This window comes from Balaenoptera borealis (assembly GCF_965194805.1).
Source record: "Balaenoptera borealis genome assembly, chromosome: 21".
Lineage (NCBI taxonomy): Eukaryota > Metazoa > Chordata > Mammalia > Artiodactyla > Balaenopteridae > Balaenoptera > Balaenoptera borealis.
The window spans coordinates 34,698,805-34,720,871 of record NC_138880.1 but is presented as its reverse complement, the minus strand read 5'-3'; positions in this window follow the sequence as shown (position 1 = coordinate 34,720,871).

The window sequence follows — 22,067 nt, the reverse complement described above, 5'->3', positions numbered from 1 at the left end:
ACTTGAAGTGGAAAGACAGTTCTTAGCACAGAAATAAAAAATATAAAAAGAAAAAATTTTAGAACAGAAAAAGAAATAACTGGAGAGTAAAATCACTGGGTGGGCTCAGTGGCAGAATGGGGATGAGAGGGGGTGATCTAGTGTATTTGAAGATCAGAGAAAAGATTTAAAACAAAAAGTAAATAGAACCTCAAGGATCTGTGGAACAATAACAGGAGATGTGACTTAATGTCATCAAAGTACTAGAAGGAGAGGTAACAGAGATGGAACAGAAAAATATTTGACAAAAATTCTGAAATTTGGAAAAAATATAAATTTACAGATTCAAAAATTTCAAACACCAAACAGGATGAACTTGAAGAAAACCAGCCAAGACCCATCCTAATCAAACTTCTAAAAACCAAAGATAAGCAGAAGAAAACTTGAAGGCAGACAGAGGAAAACAGCACTTTATGTACAAGAGGAAAACTATAAAATAACGGCAAATGTCTCACCAAAACCAAGGAGGCCAGGTGATAGTGGAAAGAAACCTTTAACGTGCTAAAAGAAGAGAATTGTCAGTCTTGATTTCTATATTCAGCAAAATTGCATTTCAGGAATAAAGGTAATATAAAGATATTATAAATTAAAGAAAATTAGGAAAATTTATTGCCAGAAGGCTTGCCCTAAAAGAATGCTAAAGAAATATCTTCAGGCTAAAGGGAAAGAGAAATTTGGATCTTCAGAAATGAAGGAATAGTAACAGAAATGGTTACTGTCTAAGCAAGTTCTTTTGTGTGTGTGTGTGTGTGTGCATGTGTGTTTTAACTTCACTGTTTTTATTTTTTTTTGAATTTATGCATGTATTTATTTATTTATTTAACATCTTTATTGGAGTATAATTGCTTTACAATGGTGTGTTAGTTTCTACTTTACAACAAAGTGAATCAGTTATACATACACATATGTCCCCATATCTCTTCCCTCTTGCGTCTCCCTCCCTATCCCACCTTTCTAGGTGGTCACAAAGCACCGAGCTGATCTCCCTGTGCTATGTGGTTGCTTCCCACTAGCTTTTTATTTTATGTTTGGTAGTGTATATATGTACATGCCACTCTCTCTTTGTCCCTGCTTCCCCTTCCCCTTCCCCGTATCCTCAAGTCCATTCTCTAGTAGGTCTGTGTCTTTATTCCCGTCTTGCCCCTATGTTCTTCATGACCATTTTTTTTTTTTTTTAGATTCCATATATATGTGTTAGCATATGGTATTTGTTTTTCTCTTTCTGACTTACTTCACTCTGTATGACAGACTCTAGGTCCATCCACCTCACTACAAATAACTCAATTTCATTTCTTTTTATGGCTGAGTAACATTCCATTGTATATATGTGCCACATATTCTAGTGTGTGGAAACCTTTCCTCCTTCACAGCTCCCTCCCACTGGTGCAGGTCCCGCCCCTATTCTTTGTCTCTGTTTTTTCTATTTTCTTTTGCCCTACCCAGGTACGTGGGGAGTTTCTTGCCTTTTGGGAGGTCTGAGGTCATCTGCCAGCGTTCAGTAGGTGTTCTGTAGGAGTTGTTCCACAAGTAGATGTATTTCTCATGTATTTGTCGGGAGGAAGGTGATCTCCACATCTCACTCTTCTGCCATCTTGAAGCTCCTCCTAAACAAGTTCGTCAAAAGATAATTTTGAAAGTAAAAACTGTAGTATTTTCTAGTAGTAATATACATACATTTATATACAATACATATAAATTTACACGTATAATTATGACAACTATGACAAACTGGTCATGAGAGGTCGATGGTATCTACATAGTTGCAAGGCTTCTAAATTTTACTTGAAGTGGCATAATTCTAAATCTAAGCAGGAAGTGAAAGTTTAGGTATGTCTGTTATAATCTATAGAGGAACCATAAAGATTAATGAGAACTGAAAAAACTTATATCAATTAAATAGGTTATAAAAACATTCAAACAAATATAAAGAAGTCAGGAAAAGGAGAAGAACATAATGAAAGTAAAAAGGACAGAGAAAACAAATAATAAAATGATAGGTCTAAATTTAACCATATAAATATTTACTTCAAATGTCAATGGACAGGGGGCTTCTGGTTCCAGTTAAGGTAAAATAAACATACACCATGCTATGTCTCCCATTAATTATACCTAAAAACCCTGGACAGAAAATGTAAAACAACTACTTTATGAATCTACAGAAAATAATTATAGGCAGAACTGGGAAGGGTAATAAAAACTAAAAGAGGAACAATACAGTAGAGAGTTTTCTAGTTTATTTCCCTTCTCTAAGTCTCCCAGCAGCCCAAATATCAGAACTGCTAATGAGCACGACCAGAAGAAACTCTCCTCTTTCTCTCTCCCTCTCCTGGGACTGGGAAGTATTGGGGTGTGTTAAAGATGAAGGAGATTGAGAAGGTGTTGTGAGTTGAACAGCGCCCTCCCTAAATTCATGTCCACCCAGAATCTCAAAGTGTGGCCTCATTTGGAAATAGGGCTTTTGCAGATATAACTGTATTAAGAAGAGGCTATAGAGGTTTAGAGTAGATTCTAAATCCAATGACTTTTAAGGAGAGGATATACAGAGATATTCAGAGCACATACAGTGAAGAAGTCTAGATACAGTTGGAGGTGGAGATCGAGGTCTCATTAGGAAAGAAGAATGATATTGCTGCAGAAAAAGTACTTGATGAAAAGGTATACATTTTAAAAATCAAGAAACACTCAAAACCCAAACAGGATCAATTTTTTTTTAAATGCCCAGACCCATTGTAATCAAATGACTAAAAACCAAACATAAATAAGACAATCTTGAAAAGAGAGAAAAATGACATTTTAAAAATCAAGAAACACTCAAAACCCAAACAGGATCAATTTTTTTTTAAATGCCTAGACCCATCGTAATCAAATGACTAAAAACCAAACATAAATAAGACAATCTTGAAAACAGAGAAAAATGACATATTAGATATAAGGGAGCAATGATGTTAGTCACTGAGAATTTCTCCATAGAAACCACGGAGAAGACAAGTAGAACATTTGTAAAATGCTGAGCCAAAAAAGCTGCTTACTCATAATTCTGTAATAAGCATAAATATCATTTAGGAATGAGGGCAAAATAAAGACATTCTAAGATGAAAGAAAACTAAGAATTCATCACTAGAAGAACTGCTCTAGAAGAAATGCTAAAAGAAGTTCTTTGGGCCAAAGGAAATTATACCACAGGGAAATATAGAACTTTAGAGGGAGAGAAGTCCAGTGGAAATAGTAAATATCTGTGTAGCTATAATAGACTATTTTCAAAAGCAAAAATGGTAATACTGTCTGGTGGCATTTTCAATATATATAGGTGTGATGCAACTACCAAAAAAAATCTTATTTAAATTGAGAAAATCTTAATTATAGAAACACTGTGGAAAGTTACATGTGTGTATTTTAAACAACAGAGTACTAAAAATACACAAAAATATACTAAGAAAATAAATTAAAATGTAATTTAAAATACTGCAGTAGTATGAAAGCTATAAAAGGCAAATCAGAAATGAAAAACAGGGCTTCCCTGGTGGTGCAGTGGTTGAGAGTCTGCCTGCCAATGCAGGGGACACGGGCTCGAGCCCTGGTCTGGGAGGATCCCACATGTCGCAGAGCAACTGGGCCCGTGAGCCACAATTACTGAGCCTGTGCGTCTGGAGCCTGTGCTCCTCAACAAGAGAGGCCACGACAGTGAGAGGCCCGCGCACCGTGATGAAGAGTGGCCCCCGCTTGCCACAACTAGAGAAAGCCCTCGCACAGAAACGAAGACCCAACACAGCCATAAATAAATAAATAAATAAATTAATTAAAAAAAAAAAAGAAATGAAAAACAGAGAAAACAAAAAGAAAATACTCCTACATCTGATAATTTAAACATTTAAATATATATGTATATATATATATAATCATTTAATACATGAGTTGAAAGGTCACTGCAGATCACCACTCCTGGGAAGATGGAGTAGACACAATTTTCCCTTTTCCTCTCATTAAGTGTAAGTAAAAGCTCTGTGTGTTTATATATAAATCAACCACAAGAGGACTCTGAAAAGTGGAGGGAAGGTGACAACCCTGAAAGGTGGCAAGCCAGATCCTTGGGACCCAATAAATGGCACGGTCAGCTCTCTGGGTTTCATTTTTTTTTCATATATCCCAGATTTGGAGACAAAGCCAGCAAACCAGAAATACCAATGAGCATAGACAACATAAAGAGCCAACAAAAGTCAGCTTCTCTCTAGATAAAGGACTAGGAAAGGGACTTCCTAAGTAGACAGAAAACTTATGCAATCACTGCATTACTCCAGATAAACACTGCAAAGACAGCTGAGTCCCCACCTTACCCAGAGCCTGCAGCCCTGCGGAGCCTAGACTTCTACCCTCCGCACGCGGTAACGAGGCAGCCCAATGGGCTAGACTAAAGGGATATGGCTCCTATCACCCAACACTTCCTAATGAACCACCCCAAATTTAGTATATTAAAATAACAACCATTGTATAGCTTGTGAAATTATGTATCAGCAATTTTGATTGGGCTCAGCTGAGTGAATCTTCTGCTATAAGTGGTGCTGACAGGGGTCACCTGGCATTTTCCTGATGGTCTGCAAGATCTGAGATAGCATGTCTCGTATGTTGAGCCCTTTTGCGGATAATGGGGTGGCTGGATTTATCTGAGCCTCTTCACATAAACTCTTCAGCAGGATGGTCAGACATCTCACATGGTGGCTGAGCTCCATGAGATAGCAGGACAGAAACTACCAGTCCTTTTAAATTTTGGAAACAGAACTGACAATAATATCACTTCCACAGTGTGTTGTTTCAGGCAACTCCAGATTTGAAGAGAGGTGCAATGGATCCTACAGCTTAGAAGAAAATGTGAAGGGCTTTGCTGTACACCTGAAACTAACACAACATTGTAAATCAACTATACTCCAATAAAAATGTCTTTCTAAAAATGTGAAGGAAACTGCATCTTTCTTTAATCCACCATAAATTAATGCTAAATATTTCACTGTAATATTTGCTTTTAAAAACTGGGCATAATCCAGAAGAGATTATCCAAGAACTGTGGGACAACTACAAAATGTTTAACATACGTGTAAGAAGAAAGGAACAGAAGCAATATTTGAAGGCAAAATGATGGAGAATTTCTCCAAATTAATGTCAGACTGCAACCCACAGGTCCAGAAAGTTCAGAGAACATTGAAGATAAATGCCAAAACAAAAACCCAAGATCTACACCTAGGCACATCATAAACGTCAAAAAAATCAAAGATAAAAAATCTTGAAAGAAGCTAAAGGGGGAAAAAAACCTTACCCCCAGGAGCCAAGAAAATTACATCCAACCTCTCCTCAGAAACCATGCAAGCAAGAAGACAGTGGAATGAAACATTTCAAGTGTTCAAAGAAAAAGAAAACAAAATGAAAACACCAACCTAGAATTCTGTACCCTGTGAAATTATTCTTCAAAACTGAAGGAGAAATAGATTATCTCAGCCAAACAAAAATTGAAGGAATTTGTTGCCAGTAGACCTGCCTTGCAAGAAATATTCAAAGAAGCTGTTCAGAGAATAGGAAAATGACATAGGTCAGAAACTCGGACACACATCAAGAAAGGGAGATCTTAGGAGAAAGAATAACTGAAGATAAAATAAACTTATCCACCAAAGGAAATAAAAAGCTATTAAAAGGTTTTCAGCAGGGATGTAACAAGGTCATATTCTCCTTTTGAATAGTTTACCTCGGGGCTCTGTGCAGCTGAGGTTTTGAGATTTGGGATACAGGAGGCAATGTTTAGGACTGCTTTTGTCGTTCAGGTGAGAGAAAGTAAGTGCCGCAATTAAGACAATAAGCACGGAATAGAGAGAAGGAGGAGGCTGGGGCATTGGTATTTTATAGAAAGCTTCTCATTTGATCTTTAATGTGCGTCAGAGGTTGAAATATCACCATGCAAGATTGGTAACAGCAGGTGAAGTTTGCCTGCGGCGAGAGGCTCAGAAAAGTAGAAATTTCCAAGAGTCTATTAGTCCAACTAGCATACTTGTGATGGTTTTTTTTCAGACCACTTCCCCTTGTATTAAAAGCTGCAATTCCCAGCCCTACCTTTAGATTACGTCCCTCCTGATAGTTACAACAGGGAAGAAACTGGTAAGATGCGACTATGGATTTTAGGTCTGAGTGCAATCTTCCTGAGATTGTTAAGCAACGGGTGTGACAACTGCTAGGCTTCCAAAGATAGAGAAGCAGCTCTAGGCACAAGGTTCCTTCGATTCTACGGGAAAATCTCCTTTGTACAAAGCAAGGAAACAAAAACTGGGCTTGATCTTCCTCCAAAAAAATCTACCGAGCACTTCTTCTCCCTCCTCCGCTACCAACCTTCTTAAAAGAGGAGCCTACGTTTGCTTCCATTTCTTCATCCCCACGCACTTTTCAGCCCCAAATAAGGGGCCAACGCCCACCCTGCATTCAGGCTCTCCCCTCTCTCTGAGCAGGTTAATCCGTCATATATTTACAACTATGAACAGAGGTGATTCCCTGTCCTTTAATCCCTAAGTCAAGACTAGGGAAAAGGCATGGCAGTCAGATTCAGGAGCAGCTGTCCGCTGAACTTCCCTTCCTATGTCTCCTTTGGCATTTAAAACTCCGTATTATTTGTTAGTCTGAAATTCAGTATCTTTATCTCAGGTCTGCTTTTCCGCCTAAGTCCTTTCATCTTGGTTAACTGCATTTAGTCGGTCATTTCCAACTTGATTACCACCGCTACTGAACCAGGTCCGTTTGCCTAACACGCAGCAAAGAAAGGGTTTATCCCAAAGGAGCCAAGCCAGGACACAGGAGAAGAGGCCGCACACCTGCGTCCCTGAAGGCCGGGGACACGGGTATCTATAAGGTAAGCAAGCGGGGCGGCCTGAAGCTTGGGGGGCGTGGGGAGGCTGGGGCGAGGGGGCCGGAAAACCCTGCGAGGATCACAGTTCTACTCAGGCGTACCTAAGCCACCCACCTCGGTTCCTCAAGAAAACACGGCGGCGTCAGCGCGAACTGAGGGTGGAGTTTGGGGCCCCCTGACGTCAAAACGTCACGCCGCGGACGCTCGCGCATGCCCAGTTGGAGGGCGCGCCGTCCTGTCCGGTCTCAGGCTGGCTCAGCTCAAACTGGACGCAGCTGACTCCAGGTTTCTGGAAGACAACTGAGGCAGACGTCTCCTTGTTTAGGTTATGAGCTGCTTGGAGGGCAGGTGAGTCTTTTGTAGCAACGATTAAAACCTTGAACAGTGAAGGCAGGTTACAGGTGAAATGCATTTCACTCATGATAACTCACGGTCTCTCTGTGGAAATTGCCAGATTTCCTCTTTGTATTTGGTGCGAGCCTTGGGTTCCGAGCGAAGGTAAACTAAATTCGTATGTTGGTTTGATAAAAAACATTTTCCTCTTTTTCGTCACAGTAAAATGAAAACAACTCTACTCCTGTCTCCCTAACCTTCAATATAAGGCAGATCTACCGTTACAGTATTGAGAGGGGAAAAAAATTTCGCTGAGACACAATTTTACATTTTCCTCAGCTGGGCCCGTATCCTTATCCTGAGCCACGTCATAAAACTGGCATTGGGAGAATTGAGTTACCTGGTGACATGGAGTGATGTGGTCAGAGGTTAAGTCTAGAAGCTTCTACGAGTTTTAACTGAGAGCATCCCTGCCCGTTCCTGGGGAGCCTTGCTGGAAACCTACTGTTCTGTGTCTGCGGAGCCGTCCTTTCCATACAAAGTAGGAGCGAATGAATAGTTGCTGGTCCATAAAGCTCCATAGCCGAGGAAGGCAATCCCAGGTCTATTTCAGACTCTACGTCCAAGGTGATCTCTGGGAACTGTTGGTTGTATAACTGTGGCATGTTGTACATCATTTTTATGAATAAGGGAGAAGTCATCTATGTGGCATCAGTAGTGTTTAAGTTGTGAGTTGCTTTAAAACTATGTTTTAAAATAATCATAAACATTCAGTTATATATTTATTCAAATTATTTTCTGAAATATGATGGCCCCTCTGATACGAACCATGATATCAAGAATTTTGATGTGTCTCTGCATGATCTTTAAATGGTCAACTCAAATCTGAGAAAGGATGATAATACTTTTTTTCAATCTGTCATAGCTGTCTTTGGTAACAAGGGAATTTTCTCTATAGTTATTGTTTGACCTAATACTCTTATGTGGAGATATTTCAAAAGAATGTAAGATTTATTCTTTTTTACTAAATAATATAATGTCTTTAATATATATTATGGTTCTTAAATATGCAAATATATCATTTCTTTAAATGCAGAGTTTTCTTTGATTTATTCATTGAGGGCATGTACCAGGCAGTTTTAAGGTCTCACTGTAAAAAGTCCCTGTACTCATTGAACTTACGCCCTATTGATAGTATGGAGAAAACAAAAAAATAAACAATCTATATCAGGTAGGGATAATTGTTACAGAAAAAAATAGCATGATGAGGAAAAAGAACAATGATTATGAAACCCTCTCTGAGGGAATGATAATATGAATAGAGGACGGAAGAAAGTGAGAAAAATCCATGGAAAAACATCCTGGGAGAGCACTACAGATAGAGGAAACAGCAGATACAAATCCCAGAGACAACCAGGAGGCATGACTTCAAGGAAGGCCACTGAGACTAGAGAAAAAGGAGAGATGGCCGTTGGTAGGAAATGAGCTTGGAAAGGTACAGAAGTGTATCAGTTAGGCATTGCTGCAGAACACGTCAACTCTATAAAATTTTAGTTGCCTAAAACCACCATGTAGTATTTCACAGGAGTCTGTAGGACTAGGTCAATCTCTGCTGGGCTTGATTACTCATCTGCTGTCACCTGGGGGCTAGTTGGCTCAGGACAGACTCCACTGGGATGGCTCAGGACAGACTCCACTGGGATGACTCATCTCTTTAGGTGGTTTCTCATCCTGCTGTGGGCAAGCAGCTCAGGCTCATGTTTATGACAGAGGCAGGGATCCAGGAGAGAGCGAAACTTGCAAGGCCTGTCAAGTTGTAGGTGTGACACTGTCACCCACTCACCCCTGCTGCCTTCAGTTTATTGTGTGAAGTAAGTCACAAGGCCAACCCAGGTTTATGGGATGAGGAAATAGACTATCCCCTTCTGGGAGGGTTTTCAAAAGATATTGCAAAAGGGGAGATAAAGCACTAAGAATATTTCTGTCATCAGTGGACCACAGACGGAACCAATTCATTATGGTCTCATAGGCCAGGCGATTAAGATTTTTTTATTCTGTATAAAATCAGAAGTTATTATGGTTTTGAATAAATAAGGGAATAATTGTATTTCTGTTTTAGTAATATTACCCTGATGAGTGGAGAATTTTACATGAGGTAGGGTGTGAGTGGGAGGAAAGAGATGAGAAGTGAGGCTTTCTTAGTCGTCTAGGTGAAAGATTACAGGAGCATAGACTCTGGTGGTAGCAGTGAAGTAGGAGTGAGACTGAAACTGTTTCAGCTTGGGTTGTATATGGATATTAGCACTGACATGATTTGTTGAATCATTGGGATAGATTTAGGAATCAAACTGTATCCTCGGTTTTTGGATTGAGAATTTTTTAAAGTAATTTTTTTCTCAGTTTGGATACTTCTGTTTCTTAATTATAACAGTTTTGCTGCTCATTCCAATCAGTGAGCTGATTCTAATTGAGTTATTCATGCTTTGTGAAGGAGAAGTGCCTCCATTTTTAGAAAACTGACTTGTATAGAATCAGCTTTATAATTTGGGGGTAATCACTGGGTTTAGAGAAGTATACATTTTGAAGATGATATTTAATGGATTTTACATTGATGTTCAGGTGAGGAAATAAAATATATAAAAGGAAAGATTTTGCTGGGACAGTTCTAAAGCTCCCATCCGTGATATCTCTTTGTGTCCCCAAATTTCCTCTCCTAATAACACCAGTCATATTTTGTTAGGTCTACCCTAACAGCCAAATTTTAACTTAATTACCTCTTTAAAGGGCCTATGTGCACATACAGTCACATTCTGAGGTATTGGAGCTCAGTACTTCAGTGTATGAATTTGGGGGCAGGACACAATTCAACCCATAGCACCACCTTGTCTCCAGTCTCCAGGTGACTCTCACCCATCTGCCTCCACCCATTACATCCATAGTGCTTTACTTGGTTTAAAAAGATGGAGGAAAAGAGAAATTGTTCTATATTTTGTACAAGGAAAAATTATAGTCTTCAAGACGTGCGTTGCAACTACAGCATGATATTCAACCAATTGAAGCGTATCTTTTGAGTAAAAAATGATAAAGCAACAAATGTCTAGTAAAAAACATTCTACTTGCATAAAGTTTAGTACTTGATGCTGTTAATATTTATGATGCATATTGAATTCCTAAACAATTATATCAGTAAAAAATAAAATTCATTTATTCATAGTATGCTTGCTGAAATTCAGCTGTAGGTCTGTCTGAATTCTAAGTGCTGGTGTCTGTTTATAGGTAAAATCAGCAAGGTCCCTATCAAATGGCACTAGTGGTCTAATGAAGGAGATGCTCCATTAAAAAATATAAACAAATACAAGTTGTCATATGTGCTATACAGATACTAACAATGTATGCCATTAAGCATTTTTTCCCTACAAAATTTCAACTAACAAAAGATTTGATGTCTTTATGTTTAATGGATTTTTATATATTTATACCTGCTAGAAAGTTCAACAAAATACTGCTTTATTATAAACTAATAAAGGTGTGAGATCTCTCACACTTTTAGGTGAGTGTTGAAGGTAGCATGAAAAGAACATAATGGAGGCAAAAAAAGAATGGATGATTACCAACCAAAAAAATCTGTGTTTTCAACTTAAACCTCCCCGTTTTTAGGGAACTTTTCATGTTTCTAATGACCCACATATATAGATATAAGGGCAAAATCAGGATGGACAATCAGATTGGTCAACTTAAATAAATGTATATCATGCTGACAGTGTAAATAATCCTTGAATAAGAAAAATTATGTGTTCATTTAAAAGTGTGAAATATAAAAAGAAAGTATGATATTATATATTGCTTTAGTCTTTTATTATGATAGACAACTATACTTAATTTTTTATTAGGAAAAAAAATACCAAATACTGAGAGCACATGTAGAGAATACTAAGAAATTTATCCAGCACAGAATAATTAGAAACACACATCTGTGTATGTATTTTATTGAGTCTAAAAATGTAATTTTCATAATATTACCCAATTTCCAATTTATATATTTAAAAATTAATATCTGTCATCTATTTGCATATGTAAATACTGCAATAGCTGTTCCAAAGATTTCTGCTGAAGAGTTTTTGTTTCCATGAAAATCACATTAATTGGAGAAATAGGAGTAGAAAGAAATGCCCTTGAGTTATAGTGCAACTTTTCTATATCATAATGTTTGAAGGTAGATAAAAAAAGGTTATGAATCACATTTTATGAATCACATTTAATTATGGATCAACAAATATGCTCAGGTGAGAAAACATGAGCAAAATTGACTGCAGTCCACTTAACCTGAAGGAAAATAGTTTGCCTTTCTCTAACCCCTGGGTTAAAGAAAACACTAGTGTGATAAAAATACCTCTCAGAAATATTTAAATACAAATCTAGAAATCAAGGTAAACTCAGTGTTATCTTATAAAAATTGGATTTATTGGTTTTTATGACAGTAATATGCTTTTAATGAACATTTCTAGTGAGAAATATGAAATTATAATATTAGTGTAGTAAATACTTAATTTTAAAATGTCCATTATATAAGACAATATTTCATTCCAATCTCTACTACTTAATAACTAGAGTATCTTTAACAGATTATTTGACCGCTTTGAATTCAGTTTGTTTTTCATTTTTAATCTGAAATATTGAGGGTAATCTTCCTTAAGAGTTGTTTTGTAGCTTATTTTGAGCTCGTGAAATGAAAAAAGTATATCATTGGACTTTTATTAAAATCTAACTCTGAATGTACAAGTGCACTGTACACTTTATGTACTTTAAGATCACTGTGGGTGATGTAATGATTAGGTTTCCCTCAGTACGTGTCGGTACAGCTATCGGTATACGTGATGTGAATGATGTGTGTACACTGTGTGTGTGGGTGGAGGGGATTGTTTGTCAGAAGAGCAGATTGGCCATCTCTTCAGAGCATTCCTCCACATCGAAGCATGCTGGCACTTCATTTCAAAGGCTGACCTGAAATCACAGAGTTTCTCTTGATTACAGAGCAGAGGACACTCAGGCAGGGGCAGGTACATCCTAAGACAGAGACACAGTGGAAAGGTGATACGTAAATCATGGTGATACTGTTTATTTTTGATGGTTTCATGATCTGAAAGAATCCACCAGGGGCCCTGAACCAAGATGGCAGAGTAGAAGGACGTGCTCTCACTCCCTCTTGCGAGAACACCAGAATCACAACTAGCTGCTGGACAATCATTGACAGGAAGACACTGGAACTCACCAAAAAAGATACCCCACATCCAAAGACAAAGGAGAAGCCACAATGAGATGGTAGGAAGGGCGCAATCACAGTAAAATCAAATCCCATAACTGCTGGGTGGGTGACTCACAGACTGGAGAACACTTATACCAAAGAAGTCCACCCACTGGAGTGAAAGTTCTGAGCCCCATGTCAGGATTCCAAACCTGGGGGTCCGGCAACGGGAAGAGGAATTCCTAGAGAATCAGACTTTGAAAGCTAGTGGGATTTGATTACAGGACTTTGACAGGACTGGGGAAACAGAGACTCCACTCTTGGAAGACACACACAAAATAGTGTGTGCATCGGGACCCAGGGGAAGGAGCAGTGACCCCAGGGGGGACTGAACCAGACCTACCTGCTAGTGTTGGAGGGTCTCCTGCAGAGGTGGGGGGTGGCTGTGGCTCACCATGGGGACAAGGACACTGGCAACAGAAGTTCTGGGAAGTACTCCTTGGCGTGAGCCCTCCCGGAGTCCGCCATTAGCCCCACCAAAGAGCACAGGTAGGCTCCAATGTTGGGTTGCCTCAGGCCAAACAACCAACAGGGAGGGAACCCAGCCCCACCCATCAGCAGTCAAGCAGATTAAAGTTTTACTGAGGTCTTCCCACCAGAGCAACAGTCAGCTCTACCCACCACCAGTCCCTCCCATCAGGAAACTAGCAGAAGCCTCTTAGATAGCCTCATCCACCAGAGGGCAGAGAGCAGAAGCAAGAAGAACTACAGTCCTGCAGCCTGTGGAACAAAAACCACATTCACAGAAAGACAAGATGAAAAGGCAGAGGGCTATGTACCAGATGAAGGAACAAGATAAAACCCCAGAAAAACAACTAAATGAAGTGGAGATAGGCAACCTTCCAGAAAAAGAATTCAGAATAATGGTAGTGAAGATGATCCAGGACCTCGGAAAAAGAGAGGCAAAGATCGAGACGATGCAAGAAATGTTTAACAAAGACCGAGAAGAATTAAAGAACAAACAAAGAGACATGAACAATACAATAACTGAAATGAAAACTACACTAGAAGGAATCAATAGGAGAATAACTGAGGCAGAAGAACGGATAAGTGACCTGGAAGACAGAATGGTGGAATTCACTGCTGTGGAACAGAATAAAGAAAAAAGAATGAAAAGAAATGAAGACAGCCTAAGAGACCTCTGGAACAACATAAAACGCAACAACATTCGCATTATAGGGGTCCCAGAAGGAGAAGAGAGCGAGAAAGGACCAGAGGAAATATTTGAAGAGATTATAGTCGAAAACGTCCCTAATATGGGAGAGGAAATAGCCACCCAAGTCAAGGAAGCGCAGGGAGTGCCATACAGGATAAACCCAAGGAGAAACAAGACGAGACACAGAGTAATCAAATTGGAAAAGATCAAAGACAAAGAAAAATTATTGAAAGCAGCAAGGGAAAAACGACAAATAACATACAAGGGAACTCCCATAAGGTTAACAGCTGATTTCTCAGCAGAAACTCTACAAGCCAGAAGGGAGTGGCATGATACAGTTAAAGTGATGAAAGGGAAGAACCTACAACCAAGATTACTCTCCCTGGCAAGGATCTCATTCAGATTCGATGGAGAAATCAAAAGCTTTACAGACAAGCAAAAGCTAAGAGAATTCAGCACCACCAAACCAGCTCTACAACAAATGCTAAAGGAACTTCTCTAAGTGGGAAACACAAGAGAAGAAAAGGACCTACAAAAACAAACCCAAAACAATTAAGAAAATGGTCAAATGAACATACATATCGATAATTACCTTAAACGTGAATGGATTAAATGCTCCAACCAAAAGACACAGGCTTGCTGAATGGATACAAAAATAAGACCCATCTATATGCTGTCTACAAGAGACCCACTTCAGACCTAGGGACACATACAGACTGAAAGTGAGGGAATGGAAAAAGATATTCCATGCAAATGGAAATCAAAAGAAAGCTGGAGTAGCAATACTCATATCAGATAAAATGGACTTTAAAATAAAGAATGTTACAAGAGACAAGGAAGGACACCACATAATGATCAAGGGATCAATCCAAGAAGAAGATCTAACAATTATAAATATATATGCACCCAACATAGGAGCACCTCAATACATAAGGCAACAGCTAACAGCTATAAAACAGGAAATCGACAGTAACACAATCAGAGTGGGGGACTTTAACACCTCACTTACACCATGGACAGATCATCCAAAATGAAAATAAATAAGGAAACAGAAGCTTTAAATGACACAACAGGCCAGATAGATTTAATTGATATATATAAGAGATTCCATCCCAAAACCGCAGATTACACTTACTTCCAAGTGTGCACAGAACATTCTCCAGGATAGATCACATCTTGGGTCACAAATCAAACCTCAGCAAATTTAAGAAAACTGAAATCATATCAAGCATCTTTTCTGACCACAATGCTATGAGATTAGAAATGAATTACAGGGAAAAAAACGTAAAAAACACAAATACACGGAGGCTAAACAATACGTTACTAAATAACCAAGATATCACTGAAAAAATCAAAGAGGAAATCAAAAAATACCTAGAGACAAATGATAATGAAAACACGATGATCCAACACCTATGGGATGCAGCAAAAGCGGTTCTAAGAGGGAAGTTTATAGCTATACAAGCCTACCTCATGAAACAAGAAAAATCTCAAATAAACAATCTAACCTTACACCTAAAGGAACTAGAGAAAGAAGAACAAACAATACCCAAAGTTAGCAGAAGGAAAGAAATCATAAAGATCAGAGCAGAAATAAATGAAAGAGAAACAAAGAAAACAATAGCAAAGATCAATAAAACTAAAAGCTGGTTCTTTGAGATGATAAACAAAATTGGTAAATCATTAGCCAGATTCATCAAGAAAAAGAGGTAGAGGATTCAAGCCAATAAAATTAAAAATGAAAAAGGAGAAGTTACCATGGCCACTGCAGAAATACAAAGCATCCTAGGAGACTACTACAAGCAACTCTATGCCAATAAAATGGACAACCTGGAAGAAATGGACAAATTCTTAGAAAGGTATAACCTTCCAAGACTGAGCCAGGATGAAATAGAAAATATGAACAGACCAATCACAAGTAATGAAATTGAAAATGTGATTAAAAATCTTCCAACAAACAAAAGTCCAGGACCAGATGGCTTCACAGGTGAATTCTATCAAACATTTAGAGACGAGCTAACACCTATCCTTCTCAAACTCTTACAAAAAATTGCAGAGGAAGGAACACTCCCAAACTCATTCTATGAGGCCACTATCACCCTGATACCAAAACCAAAGATACTACAAAAAAAGAAAATTACTGACCAATATCACTGATGAATATAGATGCAAAAATCCTCAACAAAATACTAGCAAACAGAATCCAACAACACATTAAAAGGATCATACACCATGATCAAGTGGGATTTATCCCAGGGATGCAAGGATTCTTCAGTATACGCAAATCAGTCAATGTGATACACCATATTAAATTGAAGAATAAAAATCATATGGTCATCCCAATAGATGCAGAAAAAGCTTTTGACAAAATTCAACACCCATTCATGATAAAAACTCTCCAGAAACTGGGCATAGAGGGAACCTACCTCAACATAATAAAGGCCATATACGGCAAACCCACAGCAAACATCATTCTTAACGGTGAAAAACTGAAAGCATTTCCTCTAAGATCAGGAATGAGACAAGAATGTCCACTCTCACCACTATTATTCAACATAGTTTTAGCCATGACAGTCAGAGAAGAAAAAGAAATAAAAGGAATCCAAATTGGAAAAGAAGAAGTAAAACTGTCACTGTTTGCAGATGACATGATACTACACATAGAGAATCCTAAAGATGCCACCAGAAAACTACTAGAGCTAATCAATGAATTTGGTAAAGTTGCAGGATACAAAATTAATGCACAGAAATCTCTTGCATTCCTATACACTAATGATGAGAAATCTGAAAGGGAAATTAAGGAAACACTCCCATTTACCACTGCAACAAAAAGAATAAATTACCTAGGAATAAACCTACCTAGGGAGACAAAAGACCTGTAAGCAGAAAACTATAAGACACTGATGAAAGAAATTAAAGATGATACCAACAGATGGAGAGATATACCATGTTCTTGGATTGGAAGAATCAATATTGTGAAAATGACTGTACTACGCAAAGCAATCTACAGATTCAATGAAACCCCTATCAAATTACCAATGGCGTTTTTTACGCAACTAGAATAAAAATCTTAAAATTTGTATGGAGGCACAAAAGACCCCGAATAGCGAAAGCAGTCTTGAGGGAAAAAAACAGAGCTGGAGGAATCAGACTCCCTGACTTCAGACTATACTACAAAGCTACAGTCATCAAGACAATATGGTAGTGGCACAAAAACAGAAACATAGATCAATGGAACAAGATAGAAAGCCCAGAGATAAACCCACGCACCTATGGTCAAGTAATCTATGACAAAGGAGGCAAGGATATACAATGGAGAAAAGACAGTCTCTTCAATAAGTGGTGCTGGGAAAACTGGACAGCTACATGTAAAAGAATGAAACTAGAACACTCCCTAACACCATACACAAAAATAAACTCAAAATGGATTAGAGACCTAAATGTAAGACCAGACACTATAAAACTCTTAGAGGAAAACATAGGAAGAACACTCTTTGACCTAAATCACAGCAAGATCTTTTTTGATCCACTTCCTAGAATAATGGAAATAAAAACCAAAATTAACAAATGGGACCTAATGAAACTTAAAAGCTTTTGCACAGCAAAGGAAACCATAAACAAGACAAATAGTCAACCCTCAGAATGGGAGAAAATATTTGCAGAGAAGCAACTGACAAAGGATTAATCTCCAAAATTTACAAGCAGCTCATGCAGCTCAATATCAAAAAAACAAACAACCCAATCCAAAAATGGGCAGAAGACCTAAATAGACATTTCTCCAAAGAAGATATACAGATTGCCAGCAAACACATGAAAGAATGCTCAACATCATTAATCATTAGAGAAATGCAAATCGAAACTACAGTGAAGTATCATCTCACACCAGTTAGAATGGGCATCATCAGAAAATCTACAAACAATAAATGATGGAGAGGGTGTGGAGAAAAGGGAACCCTCTTGCACTGTTGGTGGGAATGTAGATTGATACAGCCACTATGGAGAACAGTATGGAGGTTCCGTAAAAAACTAAAAATAGAACTACCATACGACCCAGCAATCCCACTACTGGGCATATACCCATAGAAAACCATAATTCAAAAGGACACATGCACCCCAATGTTCATTGCAGCACTATTTACAGTAGCCAGGTCATGGAAGCAACCTAAATGCCCATCGACAGACGAATGGATAAAGAAGTTGTGGTACATATATACAATGGAATATTACTCAGCCATAAAAAGGAACGAAATTGGGTCATTGGCTGAGATGTGGATGGATTTAGAGACTGTCATAGAGAGTGAAGTAAGTCAGAAAGAGAAAAATATCGTATATTAACGCATATTTGTGGAACCTAGTAAAATGATACAGATGAAGCGGTTTGCAGGGCAGAAGTTGAAACACAGATATAGAGAACAAACGTATGGACACCAAGGGGGGAAAACCACGGTGGGGTGGGGATGGTAGTGTGCTGAATTGGGCGACTGGGATTGACATATATACACTTATGTGTAAAATTGATGACTAATAAGAACGTGCTGTGTAAAAAAATAAAATTAAATTAAAAAATTCAAAAAAAAATCTCAATTGACCTTAATAAAAAAAAAAGTATCTATCAGACTGGGTTTGAAATTTGCACTGACAAATGGGTTCGATTATGAGAGCCTTTTCTTTAAGACCACAGACTGATCACGTATTTCATTATTATGAGAGCTCTGGGGAAGGAAATGGCCAGTCAAGCTTTGTATGGTTGTGGGAGTGAGCGATGCTCTGTTTTGTGGTCTGCAGCTTCTGTGAGCTCCTCTCTACCTGTAACACCTTCCCCTGCAGCCCTTCTCAGGCAAACCTTGGGACAGGAAGGAGGTAGTTGGCTACTTTGGGGATGGAAGAGAAAAATGAACTAAATAACCCAGCTGTTTCAGAGATTTAGTTAATTACTATAATTACTAGGTCATAGTCTACCATTTCTTCAAGCCAAGTTCATGTTCGTGGAGGTCCTTCTCTCAGAAATATAAAGACTACTAGAATGGGTACCTCAACCTGTTAGAAGGAATAATATGAGAAAGAAAATCCTCCATTGAATTTCAGGGTAAGGGTTACTGTTGTTATTATTAATATTACCATCACTTAAACTTCTTCCTGTTATTAACCTGTCAACATTTTTTGCTTTGGTATCATTTTTCTTGGGCACAGTTATCAAGACTAAATAATCATGTTGTAGGCGGAAATAACCAAGGATCTCAAAGGCATAATTTTTAGATAACAATGTCCAAAGCACTTGAGGTCAACGTAAGAGTATTCCTGACATCATAGTATACCACTGTCTCTTTCCTTAAAAGTAGATACGTGAGACCTACAATAACATTTTCCAAGAGTTCAGTTCCTGGGGTGGCTTAAGAATCTTTGATACAAGCAAGGTATGGAAAACATGCTTATGACTGTAAATCCATTCTTAGTTGAGACCAACTCTGAAGGGAAAACAAAAATCACATAATATAGGTTAAAGAATACTTATAAGAATAGGATTTAAATGCAAATTGAAACATTATCATTATTAAAGCAAATCAAACATGCAAACTGGTAGTTTTGAAAAATCACAGAACATTTCCCCGCACAGAAATAAGAATATGTGTTGTGGGTAGTTTCTCATATGATCCTCCGTATGCTTATTTCAGCTGTAGTGTATTTGGATTATAGTATTCAATATTTTTAAAATGTTCATAAATTATTCTTTTATGAGACATGCCTCTGTTATATGTAATAAGAACAGATTGAAAGAAATTTGAAACCCTAGGCTAACCCTACAGTTTATAAAGGGTACTACTTCATTTTGTTTCTTTTCCTTTAGTATAAGAATCTTGGAATTAAATGAAAACTCCTGCCCAGTTCAGACCAAAAATATCTGGGTAAGATCTTTTACAGCAGTGTCATGAAGATAGAAAAAGTATTTTTTTTTACAGTTATTGAATGCTGTCTCTGAAATGAAAACTATAATTATTTACCACTTAGTCAAATTGGAGATGATATACATATGAGATATTCATATATATTGGAGATATTTATATATATAAATAAACATATATATATACACACAAATACATATATATATAGTTGAATTCTCATAGAATGTTTCTTTTTATTAAACTAATGTAAGTTTTATGGGAATATGAAAAAAGCTGCTATAAACATTGTGTACAGTGTTTCTGGGAACATAAGCCTCCGTTTCTCTAGGGTAAATATCCAGGAGTGAGAGTTCTGGATCAAAATCTAGAAAGAGTCCAATGTCCTTCAGCAAGGGAATGGACCAACTGTGGCATATCTGCTTGATGGAATACTACTTCACAATAAAAAGGAAGGAACTGTTGATACAAGCTACTTGTGTCCCTCTACTCTCCTGGATTTTGTGTTTTAAGAGACCTCAAATTCAGATTGTAGGATTAAGAGAAGTGAAAGCAGCCTAACCTAGTCATTACAAAGCCACATACATGTAGGGATCAATTTGAGCGCTAAACACCTTGATCTTAGTTAAGAATGGAGAAGCTAATGTATTGCCTATGTCAGTCAAGGAAGAAAGTGGCACAAATCACCATTACCCCTTATCATCCAGCCTTAGTCTCCAGATAGGAACTCAGTCTAGTCATTTTCCATTGAGATGGATGGGCTGAAGATGGCTATATGGTCTGTAATGCCTCTTGGACCATGTTTGACTTTACTGGTTCCTTATCAAAGATGCATTTGCCAAATACAGTCTCTAAACAACCAGAATATGTGCCGAAATAGTTCAGAACTGTGACCAAGTTTCATTATATAGTTTCTCTCTTCTCTAAGAGTACTCATTACAACTGTTTTCAATTCATAAATGATATTGACATTTATTCTATTTTCTTTTTTTTTATAATGATAAATGAGGGATGAGTAGACATCGCTGGATAATTGAAACATCTGCAGAGCATCACTGTGTCTCAGTAAGAACAACTGCCAGGGCTTTCACCGTGTCAGGACTTGCCATAACCGAGGGTTGCATTCTTCAGTTTCTGTTCTATTCCCAGACTTGCAGTTTTTTCAGGCTTTATCATATTCTGTGACTTCCCATATTCTAGTGCACTACATAGAAAGGGAAATGGGCTAAGACCCATGGGTATGAGCTACAACCCTGACTTGCTGGAATGGGTCCTGGTGTGAACATTTAGGGGGATGGCAGAAAAGAGTCAAGATCAAATGTCTATGAATGGTTCACTCTCACTCCAAGTCAGTTCTCTGCTCCATAACTCAAGTGGCCTTGGGCTAAAGAAAATTGATTAAAAGTGAAACTCAAACCAAGGCTTGATGTTTAGAAGAGTTTGGTCCCAGAAAAGATGGGAAAGTTGGGAATGATGTCAGGGAAAATTTATCCTTATTTTTCAATGAAAGTAAAATGTCTAAACCCATAATAAGAGGAAGAAAGAGGGAGAGAGAGAGACAGAGAAAGTGTGTGAAATGTGCAAAATGCAGCTGAGAAATCTAATCAGGAAGAGAAAGTATAATTCAAGGAACAGAAGCAGATTTCCCAGTTGTGATTTATTTCATAGACAAATTGAATTTAATATGTATTCAGTAAACCATTTTGTTCAAATACAAACTGATAAAACAAAAGAATGTGTTGAAATAAGATTGCAGAGCTATGAAAGCAAAATGAGAACCGACCTAATACCATTATTGTACTAATGGACAATTTAGAAAAGAGGGGCAATATATAATGTGTTTAAAATAAAACTAATGGGATGGAAGAAATGACTGATATGATATGATCATATTAAAATCAAGGAATAAAAGACAATTTGATTATAGCCATTAGAGGTAACATAGTATGTATGGAGGACAGAAAAGACACTCCAACTTTTCCTGAAGGGGAGAACCCCCCCCAAAAAAAATGGCCTCAAAAATCTATTTAGAGCAAATAAGTCTATCCATGAGATAAATAGCATCTGGGAATAATTGCTACAAACCATTGACCTTGAGGCGTATTACTTGTAAGGTACTGATGCACAGTGAGAAAGACAAACGAATTTAAACATCTCATATAAAATGCAGCTCATTACACCTGGTTTGTGTGTGTGTGTGTGTACGTATGTATATATATATGTAAAATTTAGGAATACAAATAGACATAATGAAACTAAATAAAGCAAGGGAAAAGGGGATAAGGAACATGGAATTCAGGCAGGAGTAGGTAAGTCACGGCGCTGGAAAGGTGAGGGGGTGGGATGATTAGATATATGTTATTTTCAAGAACCTAGCTTTGTTTTGGATGATGCATTTGTGGGTACTTAATTCAGAATTCTGGTTATTACTATTATCATTATGTTTTTTAATTGAGGTATAACATA